This window comes from Haliotis asinina, chromosome 16 (genome assembly GCF_037392515.1).
Source record: "Haliotis asinina isolate JCU_RB_2024 chromosome 16, JCU_Hal_asi_v2, whole genome shotgun sequence".
NCBI classification, from domain to species: domain Eukaryota; kingdom Metazoa; phylum Mollusca; class Gastropoda; order Lepetellida; family Haliotidae; genus Haliotis; species Haliotis asinina.
Genome location: NC_090295.1, coordinates 16,107,862 through 16,120,045, shown reverse-complemented (window position 1 = coordinate 16,120,045; position 12,184 = coordinate 16,107,862).

Sequence of the window (12,184 nt, the reverse complement as noted above, 5' to 3'; positions counted from 1 at the left end):
CTTGTCCTGCTATTTTTCCCAGCACAGGAAGCGGAACACATCAACCCTTCATTCTCCACAATATGTCACCTACTTGAAAATACTGGTGCACACATAAGCATAAGTCATGGTGATAAAAAATGACAGCACTGAATACTTACAATTGTGGTCAGTTTTAATTACTGGATGGATGTGCTTTTAAAACACAAACATCCTACACTATTTCATCCAATCACAGCTGTCACAGGCCTCTGTCCGTTTGAGTTGTTTCCATACGGTCCTCGCTCGGGAAGCATGTGATACTGATATGGTGTAGTGGAACCTAGACAACCCTAGCTCATTTCATCATGGGCTCTCTATTTTTTGACATACAGCCCTAGGTTATTCAGGGTTTTCTGTTGGCATTTTTCTGTTTTGAATATGCTAATATTAATAAAATTTCATCACTCATACGGGCTAGGATGCACAGGTGATTCAGTGATTCTTGACGTTGACTGGTCAGCTAAGCAGAGAAGAAATATGAATGGTTGAATGAACTAGTTTTCATGATCCAAGTTCATTGACAAATTTTACCGTTTCATTGATAATTGGAACGTGCTGCACCCTTACAATCTGAGATTTAAAAAGCAAACATGAAGGTTAAATAATGGGAATACTCAATAAACTTGTTGCGCCTAGTGGCAGCAAGAGTTGTATACTCCCCAGGGAGTTGAGATTGATAATACGATGTGATGCTGAGACGGACATTCAATCATCGAGGGAAAGAAATACCAGTGCCTTGAGCAAGCAACAGTTGCATGGATATGTGCTTGATATAAATAACCAACAATATAGCATAATAATATAATTAATGGTGGGATGAGGTGTTTGAGCATATTTCATGAAAATGCCATGTATGTGCATCCCGAGGTTTCATCCCTAGGAGAAGACTGATCAAACGTGCACCAAATCATTCACTGTTCGACAGCAGCGACATGCCACAATTATCAATGGAACAGAGGGACCAAGCTTTAGGAAAACTGAATGACGACATGTTGCAAATCATTTTTCTGTTCATGTTCGAACAATACACCCCCTGCAGCAACGAGTCCTAGCCACTGAAGGCACAGTCGACCATCCTTGCAGTGGAAGTCAGTAACAACCGAAGGTGCAGGTAGAAATAATGGAGACGGATGAATGGCCGAGGGGGCAAATGTAAGAATTAGTTTTCTTCTTTTAACAAACCAAATAAAGCTGTTTCGTTTTTGTTTGCATTTCAAACTTACATATAACGGAAATATATTTTATTTTGGTGTCCGTTATGTTTATATACAGTTTTAATTCGTTTTTGCTTCATTTCTAATTTTTATATATAACCCAATCCTATTTCGTTCGGTATTCCTTTTTAATTTTTGTATACAAACTAAATATATTTCGTGTTTGTTTAAGTCTCATTTTCATATACAACCCAGTCTTATTCCGTATTCTATTATTTTCCATTTTTACAAAAACCCAAAGTTTTTTCTTTTCTGTATCCGTTTTAATTTTTACATGCCAACAAAAAACAAAATCAAATTTTCAATTTCTATGCAATACCCAATCCAGTTTCGTCTTAATTATATTTTTAGGTTTATATAAGCCCAATCTCATTTCGTTTTTTTCTTAGTTCCGTTTTTTCTATAGAACCCAACAAAAAATCATATTTCGTTTTTGTTTCCATTTCAACTTTTACACACAACCCAACAAAAAATCACATTTCGTTTTTGCTTCCGTTTCAAATTTTACATACAACCCAAAACAAAAATCCTATTTCGTTTTTGTTTCCGTTTCAACTTTTATATACAACCCAACAAAAAATCCTAGTTCGTTTTTGTTTCCGTTTCAACTTTTATATACAACCCAACAAAAAAATGCTATTTCGTTTTTGTTTCCGTTTCAACATTTATGTACATTTCAACCAAAAAATCATGAAACTACAAGAAAACAGATATTCTGTCCAACTTGTCCTGCTATTTTTCCCAGCACAGGAAGCGGAACACATCAACCCTTCATTCTCCACAATATGTCACCTACTTGAAAATACTGGTGCACACATAAGCATAAGTCATGGTGATAAAAAATGACAGCACTGAATACTTACAATTGTGGTCAGTTTTAATTACTGGATGGATGTGCTTTTAAAACACAAACATCCTACACTATTTCATCCAATCACAGCTGTCACAGGCCTCTGTCCGTTTGAGTTGTTTCCATACGGTCCTCGCTCGGGAAGCATGTGATACTGATATGGTGTAGTGGAACCTAGACAACCCTAGCTCATTTCATCATGGGCTCTCTATTTTTTGACATACAGCCCTAGGTTATTCAGGGTTTTCTGTTGGCATTTTTCTGTTTTGAATATGCTAATATTAATAAAATTTCATCACTCATACGGGCTAGGATGCACAGGTGATTCAGTGATTCTTGACGTTGACTGGTCAGCTAAGCAGAGAAGAAATATGAATGGTTGAATGAACTAGTTTTCATGATCCAAGTTCATTGACAAATTTTACCGTTTCATTGATAATTGGAACGTGCTGCACCCTTACAATCTGAGATTTAAAAAGCAAACATGAAGGTTAAATAATGGGAATACTCAATAAACTTGTTGCGCCTAGTGGCAGCAAGAGTTGTATACTCCCCAGGGAGTTGAGATTGATAATACGATGTGATGCTGAGACGGACATTCAATCATCGAGGGAAAGAAATACCAGTGCCTTGAGCAAGCAACAGTTGCATGGATATGTGCTTGATATAAATAACCAACAATATAACATAATAATATAATTAATGGTGGGATGAGGTGTTTGAGCATATTTCATGAAAATGCCATGTATGTGCATCCCGAGGTTTCATCCCTAGGAGAAGACTGATCAAACGTGCACCAAATCATTCACTGTTCGACAGCAGCGACATGCCACAATTATCAATGGAACAGAGGGACCAAGCTTTAGGAAAACTGAATGACGACATGTTGCAAATCATTTTTCTGTTCATGTTCGAACAATACACCCCCTGCAGCAACGAGTCCTAGCCACTGAAGGCACAGTCGACCATCCTTGCAGTGGAAGTCAGTAACAACCGAAGGTGCAGGTAGAAATAATGGAGACGGATGAATGGCCGAGGGGGCAAATGTAAGAATTAGTTTTCTTCTTTTAACAAACCAAATAAAGCTGTTTCGTTTTTGTTTGCATTTCAAACTTACATATAACGGAAATATATTTTATTTTGGTGTCCGTTATGTTTATATACAGTTTTAATTCGTTTTTGCTTCATTTCTAATTTTTATATATAACCCAATCCTATTTCGTTCGGTATTCCTTTTTAATTTTTGTATACAAACTAAATATATTTCGTGTTTGTTTAAGTCTCATTTTCATATACAACCCAGTCTTATTCCGTATTCTATTATTTTCCATTTTTACAAAAACCCAAAGTTTTTTCTTTTCTGTATCCGTTTTAATTTTTACATGCCAACAAAAAACAAAATCAAATTTTCAATTTCTATGCAATACCCAATCCAGTTTCGTCTTAATTATATTTTTAGGTTTATATAAGCCCAATCTCATTTCGTTTTTTTCTTAGTTCCGTTTTTTCTATAGAACCCAACAAAAAATCATATTTCGTTTTTGTTTCCATTTCAACTTTTACACACAACCCAACAAAAAATCACATTTCGTTTTTGCTTCCGTTTCAAATTTTACATACAACCCAAAACAAAAATCCTATTTCGTTTTTGTTTCCGTTTCAACTTTTATATACAACCCAACAAAAAATCCTAGTTCGTTTTTGTTTCCGTTTCAACTTTTATATACAACCCAACAAAAAAATGCTATTTCGTTTTTGTTTCCGTTTCAACATTTATGTACATTTCAACCAAAAAATCATGAAACTACAAGAAAACAGATATTCTGTCCAACTTGTCCTGCTATTTTTCCCAGCACAGGAAGCGGAACACATCAACCCTTCATTCTCCACAATATGTCACCTACTTGAAAATACTGGTGCACACATAAGCATAAGTCATGGTGATAAAAAATGACAGCACTGAATACTTACAATTGTGGTCAGTTTTAATTACTGGATGGATGTGCTTTTAAAACACAAACATCCTACACTATTTCATCCAATCACAGCTGTCACAGGCCTCTGTCCGTTTGAGTTGTTTCCATACGGTCCTCGCTCGGGAAGCATGTGATACTGATATGGTGTAGTGGAACCTAGACAACCCTAGCTCATTTCATCATGGGCTCTCTATTTTTTGACATACAGCCCTAGGTTATTCAGGGTTTTCCGTTGGCATTTTTCTGTTTTGAATATGCTAATATTAATAAAATTTCATCACTCATACGGGCTAGGATGCACAGGTGATTCAGTGATTCTTGACGTTGACTGGTCAGCTAAGCAGAGAAGAAATATGAATGGTTGAATGAACTAGTTTTCATGATCCAAGTTCATTGACAAATTTTACCGTTTCATTGATAATTGGAACGTGCTGCACCCTTACAATCTGAGATTTAAAAAGCAAACATGAAGGTTAAATAATGGGAATACTCAATAAACTTGTTGCGCCTAGTGGCAGCAAGAGTTGTATACTCCCCAGGGAGTTGAGATTGATAATACGATGTGATGCTGAGACGGACATTCAATCATCGAGGGAAAGAAATACCAGTGCCTTGAGCAAGCAACAGTTGCATGGATATGTGCTTGATATAAATAACCAACAATATAACATAATAATATAATTAATGGTGGGATGAGGTGTTTGAGCATATTTCATGAAAATGCCATGTATGTGCATCCCGAGGTTTCATCCCTAGGAGAAGACTGATCAAACGTGCACCAAATCATTCACTGTTTGACAGCAGCGACATGCCACAATTATCAATGGAACAGAGGGACCAAGCTTTAGGAAAACTGAATGACGACATGTTGCAAATCATTTTTCTGTTCATGTTCGAACAATACACCCCCTGCAGCAACGAGTCCTAGCCACTGAAGGCACAGTCGACCATCCTTGCAGTGGAAGTCAGTAACAACCGAAGGTGCAGGTAGAAATAATGGAGACGGATGAATGGCCGAGGGGGCAAATGTAAGAATTAGTTTTCTTCTTTTAACAAACCAAATAAAGCTGTTTCGTTTTTGTTTGCATTTCAAACTTACATATAACGGAAATATATTTTATTTTGGTGTCCGTTATGTTTATATACAGTTTTAATTCGTTTTTGCTTCATTTCTAATTTTTATATATAACCCAATCCTATTTCGTTCGGTATTCCTTTTTAATTTTTGTATACAAACTAAATATACTTCGTGTTTGTTTAAGTCTAATTTTCATATACAACCCAGTCTTATTCCGTATTCTATTATTTTCCATTTTTACAAAAACCCAAAGTTTTTTCTTTTCTGTATCCGTTTTAATTTTTACATGCCAACAAAAAACAAAATCAAATTTTCAATTTCTATGCAATACCCAATCCAGTTTCGTCTTAATTATATTTTTAGGTTTATATAAGCCCAATCTCATTTCGTTTTTTTCTTAGTTCCGTTTTTTCTATAGAACCCAACAAAAAATCATATTTCGTTTTTGTTTCCATTTCAACTTTTACACACAACCCAACAAAAAATCACATTTCGTTTTTGCTTCCGTTTCAAATTTTACATACAACCCAAAACAAAAATCCTATTTCGTTTTTGTTTCCGTTTCAACTTTTATATACAACCCAACAAAAAATCCTAGTTCGTTTTTGTTTCCGTTTCAACTTTTATATACAACCCAACAAAAAAATGCTATTTCGTTTTTGTTTCCGCTTCAACATTTATGTACATTTCAACCAAAAAATCATGAAACTACAAGAAAACAGATATTCTGTCCAACTTGTCCTGCTATTTTTCCCAGCACAGGAAGCGGAACACATCAACCCTTCATTCTCCACAATATGTCACCTACACTCAGGTGCCAAAATAAAGTTCACAAGATGGCCGCCACACCATTTCTAACCTGTATCTTGCACAACATTTTGAATCATTTTTTGTGAAAAAAATACAAACTGGCTTACCTTATATTGTCTCAGTATTTGGTAATGCATCCATTAGCTTGCATAACATGCCTCATTCTCTTTGGTAGACTGTTATACAGTGACTGTATGTAGGCTGGTGTCAGGGAGGTCCAAATGTTCAACACACCGTCAATTAAATCTTGCTTTGTTTTGATGAGATGCAAGTCTTTCTGAAGTTTGACTTTGATTGTTCTCCAAACGTTTTCTATAATATTACAGTCTGGTGATTGTGGTGGCCAACTCATGGTATTGATACCATTTCCCTGCTTCCAATTTGTTGTCTGCTTTGACACATGGACTGGGCAATTGTCCTCTTGAAAAATATAACCTCTCTCTTGTGGTACTTTTGCAATAACTGGCCAAAGATTACTGTCTAATATTTCTATATATTTTGTAGAGTTTATGTGACCATCAACTGGCACCAGTGTCCCTACACCGTCAAAACAAATGCACCCCCAAAACATCACACTAATCTGAGGGGGTTTCCTGTCATTGTAGATTCCAAGACACCTAGGTTTCCATTTTTCCTGATTAGTGCGCCAGACAAAAACCTTTCGGTCCTTACCTATAATGACTTGTGTTTCATCTGAAAAAATTACTTTCCACCAGTCTTGATTCACTTTCCAGTGCAGATGAGAACGTGCAAAAGCTCGTCTTTTAAACCTGTTTACTGCAGACACTGTTGTTTTCTTCTTTACAACCCTCCTAAAATATCCATTTTCATGTAAACGACGCTGTATTGTTCTCTTGGATAGCTGAACAGTGACATTTTCATTAAAAATTGCTGAAATGTCACTTAAAGATTTCCTTCTGTTAATTTTCACAATCCTCATCAGTGAGCGCACATGCCTTTCTGTTGACTTTCTCTTCCTTCCTCTTCTTTTAGGATTTTCCTTATCTTCTCCTTGTCTCACTTTCCTCAAATATTTACAGATGGTGAACCTGTTTATCCCTGTTATCTGTCCTATTTTGCAGCCACTTTTTCCTTCTTTGGATAGTCTTAATATCAATTCTTTCTGATACTCTGTCAAACATTTGCCTCTGGCCCCCATCTTGTTCTGAGCAGACGACTTCCTGTGACAGTGAGAGTTATTCCCCTTTGTTTACATTTCCTGACAGGTGAACACCAAGACATGCACCCTGTGAAATTTGATCCCCCACTTTTGCCTATGAGTTAAGAAATCTTATTTTGAATCAAGAGGTATACTCCATGACGCAATACAGCAACCATTTTGTGAACTCTATTATGGCACATGAGTGTACTTGAAAATACTGGTGCACACATAAGCATAAGTCATGGTGATAAAAAATGACAGCACTGAATACTTACAATTGTGGTCAGTTTTAATTACTGGATGGATGTGCTTTTAAAACACAAACATCCTACACTATTTCATCCAATCACAGCTGTCACAGGCCTCTGTCCGTTTGAGTTGTTTCCATACGGTCCTCGCTCGGGAAGCATGTGATACTGATATGGTGTAGTGGAACCTAGACAACCCTAGCTCATTTCATCATGGGCTCTCTATTTTTTGACATACAGCCCTAGGTTATTCAGGGTTTTCCGTTGGCATTTTTCTGTTTTGAATATGCTAATATTAATAAAATTTCATCACTCATACGGGCTAGGATGCACAGGTGATTCAGTGATTCTTGACGTTGACTGGTCAGCTAAGCAGAGAAGAAATATGAATGGTTGAATGAACTAGTTTTCATGATCCAAGTTCATTGACAAATTTTACCGTTTCATTGATAATTGGAACGTGCTGCACCCTTACAATCTGAGATTTAAAAAGCAAACATGAAGGTTAAATAATGGGAATACTCAATAAACTTGTTGCGCCTAGTGGCAGCAAGAGTTGTATACTCCCCAGGGAGTTGAGATTGATAATACGATGTGATGCTGAGACGGACATTCAATCATCGAGGGAAAGAAATACCAGTGCCTTGAGCAAGCAACAGTTGCATGGATATGTGCTTGATATAAATAACCAACAATATAATATAATAATATAATTAATGGTGGGATGAGGTGTTTGAGCATATTTCATGAAAATGCCATGTATGTGCATCCCGAGGTTTCATCCCTAGGAGAAGACTGATCAAACGTGCACCAAATCATTCACTGTTCGACAGCAGCGACATGCCACAATTATCAATGGAACAGAGGGACCAAGCTTTAGGAAAACTGAATGACGACATGTTGCAAATCATTTTTCTGTTCATGTTCGAACAATACACCCCCTGCAGCAACGAGTCCTAGCCACTGAAGGCACAGTCGACCATCCTTGCAGTGGAAGTCAGTAACAACCGAAGGTGCAGGTAGAAATAATGGAGACGGATGAATGGCCGAGGGGGCAAATGTAAGAATTAGTTTTCTTCTTTTAACAAACCAAATAAAGCTGTTTCGTTTTTGTTTGCATTTCAAACTTACATATAACGGAAATATATTTTATTTTGGTGTCCGTTATGTTTATATACAGTTTTAATTCGTTTTTGCTTCATTTCTAATTTTTATATATAACCCAATCCTATTTCGTTCGGTATTCCTTTTTAATTTTTGTATACAAACTAAATATACTTCGTGTTTGTTTAAGTCTAATTTTCATATACAACCCAGTCTTATTCCGTATTCTATTATTTTCAATTTTTACAAAAACCCAAAGTTTTTTCTTTTCTGTATCCGTTTTAATTTTTACATGCCAACAAAAAACAAAATCAAATTTTCAATTTCTATGCAATACCCAATCCAGTTTCGTCTTAATTATATTTTTAGGTTTATATAAGCCCAATCTCATTTCGTTTTTTTCTTAGTTCCGTTTTTTCTATAGAACCCAACAAAAAATCATATTTCGTTTTTGTTTCCATTTCAACTTTTACACACATCCCAACAAAAAATCACATTTCGTTTTTGCTTCCGTTTCAAATTTTACATACAACCCAAAACAAAAATCCTATTTCGTTTTTGTTTCCGTTTCAACTTTTATATACAACCCACCAAAAAATCCTAGTTCGTTTTTGTTTCCGTTTCAACTTTTATATACAACCCAACAAAAAAAATGCTATTTCGTTTTTGTTTCCGTTTCAACATTTATGTACATTTCAACCAAAAAATCATGAAACTACAAGAAAACAGATATTCTGTCCAACTTGTCCTGCTATTTTTCCCAGCACAGGAAGCGGAACACATCAACCCTTCATTCTCCACAATATGTCACCTACTTGAAAATACTGGTGCACACATAAGCATAAGTCATGGTGATAAAAAATGACAGCACTGAATACTTACAATTGTGGTCAGTTTTAATTACTGGATGGATGTGCTTTTAAAACACAAACATCCTACACTATTTCATCCAATCACAGCTGTCACAGGCCTCTGTCCGTTTGAGTTGTTTCCATACGGTCCTCGCTCGGGAAGCATGTGATACTGATATGGTGTAGTGGAACCTAGACAACGCTAGCTCATTTCATCATGGGCTCTCTATTTTTTGACATACAGCCCTAGGTTATTCAGGGTTTTCCGTTGGCATTTTTCTGTTTTGAATATGCTAATATTAATAAAATTTCATCACTCATACGGGCTAGGATGCACAGGTGATTCAGTGATTCTTGACGTTGACTGGTCAGCTAAGCAGAGAAGAAATATGAATGGTTGAATGAACTAGTTTTCATGATCCAAGTTCATTGACAAATTTTACCGTTTCATTGATAATTGGAACGTGCTGCACCCTTACAATCTGAGATTTAAAAAGCAAACATGAAGGTTAAATAATGGGAATACTCAATAAACTTGTTGCGCCTAGTGGCAGCAAGAGTTGTATACTCCCCAGGGAGTTGAGATTGATAATACGATGTGATGCTGAGACGGACATTCAATCATCGAGGGAAAGAAATACCAGTGCCTTGAGCAAGCAACAGTTGCATGGATATGTGCTTGATATAAATAACCAACAATATAATATAATAATATAATTAATGGTGGGATGAGGTGTTTGAGCATATTTCATGAAAATGCCATGTATGTGCATCCCGAGGTTTCATCCCTAGGAGAAGACTGATCAAACGTGCACCAAATCATTCACTGTTCGACAGCAGCGACATGCCACAATTATCAATGGAACAGAGGGACCAAGCTTTAGGAAAACTGAATGACGACATGTTGCAAATCATTTTTCTGTTCATGTTCGAACAATACACCCCCTGCAGCAACGAGTCCTAGCCACTGAAGGCACAGTCGACCATCCTTGCAGTGGAAGTCAGTAACAACCGAAGGTGCAGGTAGAAATAATGGAGACGGATGAATGGCCGAGGGGGCAAATGTAAGAATTAGTTTTCTTCTTTTAACAAACCAAATAAAGCTGTTTCGTTTTTGTTTGCATTTCAAACTTACATATAACGGAAATATATTTTATTTTGGTGTCCGTTATGTTTATATACAGTTTTAATTCGTTTTTGCTTCATTTCTAATTTTTATATATAACCCAATCCTATTTCGTTCGGTATTCCTTTTTAATTTTTGTATACAAACTAAATATACTTCGTGTTTGTTTAAGTCTAATTTTCATATACAACCCAGTCTTATTCCGTATTCTATTATTTTCCATTTTTACAAAAACCCAAAGTTTTTTCTTTTCTGTATCCATTTAAATTTTTACATGCCAACAAAAAACAAAATCAAATTTTCAATTTCTATGCAATACCCAATCCAGTTTCGTCTTAATTATATTTTTAGGTTTATAAAAGCCCAATCTCATTTCGTTTTTTTCTTAGTTCCGTTTTTTCTATAGAACCCAACAAAAATCACATTTCGTTTTTGCTTCCGTTTCAAATTTTACATACAACCCAACAAAAAATCCTAGTTCGTTTTTGTTTCCGTTTCAACTTTTATATACAACCTAACAAAAAAATGCTATTTCGTTTTTGTTTCCGTTTCAACATTTATGTACATTTCAACCAAAAAATCATGAAACTACAAGAAAACAGATATTCTGTCCAACTTGTCCTGCTATTTTTCCCAGCACAGGAAGCGGAACACATCAACCCTTCATTCTCCACAATATGTCACCTACTTGAAAATACTGGTGCACACATAAGCATAAGTCATGGTGATAAAAAATGACAGCACTGAATACTTACAATTGTGGTCAGTTTTAATTACTGGATGGATGTGCTTTTAAAACACAAACATCCTACACTATTTCATCCAATCACAGCTGTCACAGGCCTCTGTCCGTTTGAGTTGTTTCCATACGGTCCTCGCTCGGGAAGCATGTGATACTGATATGGTGTAGTGGAACCTAGACAACCCTAGCTCATTTCATCATGGGCTCTCTATTTTTTGACATACAGCCCTAGGTTATTCAGGGTTTTCCGTTGGCATTTTTCTGTTTTGAATATGCTAATATTAATAAAATTTCATCACTCATACGGGCTAGGATGCACAGGTGATTCAGTGATTCTTGACGTTGACTGGTCAGCTAAGCAGAGAAGAAATATGAATGGTTGAATGAACTAGTTTTCATGATCCAAGTTCATTGACAAATTTTACCGTTTCATTGATAATTGGAACGTGCTGCACCCTTACAATCTGAGATTTAAAAAGCAAACATGAAGGTTAAATAATGGGAATACTCAATAAACTTGTTGCGCCTAGTGGCAGCAAGAGCTGTATACTCCCCAGGGAGTTGAGATTGATAATACGATGTGATGCTGAGACGGACATTCAATCATCGAGGGAAAGAAATACCAGTGCATTGAGCAAGCAACAGTTGCATGGATATGTGCTTGATATAAATAACCAACAATATAACATAATAATATAATTAATGGTGGGATGAGGTGTTTGAGCATATTTCATGAAAATGCCATGTATGTGCATCCCGAGGTTTCATCCCTAGGAGAAGACTGATCAAACGTGCACCAAATCATTCACTGTTCGACAGCAGCGACATGCCACAATTATCAATGGAACAGAGGGACCAAGCTTTAGGAAAACTGAATGACGACATGTTGCAAATCATTTTTCTGTTCATGTTCGAACAATACACCCCCTGCAGCAACGAGTCCTAGCCACTGAAGGCACAGTCGACCATCCTTGCAGTGGAAGTCAGTAACAACCGAAGGTG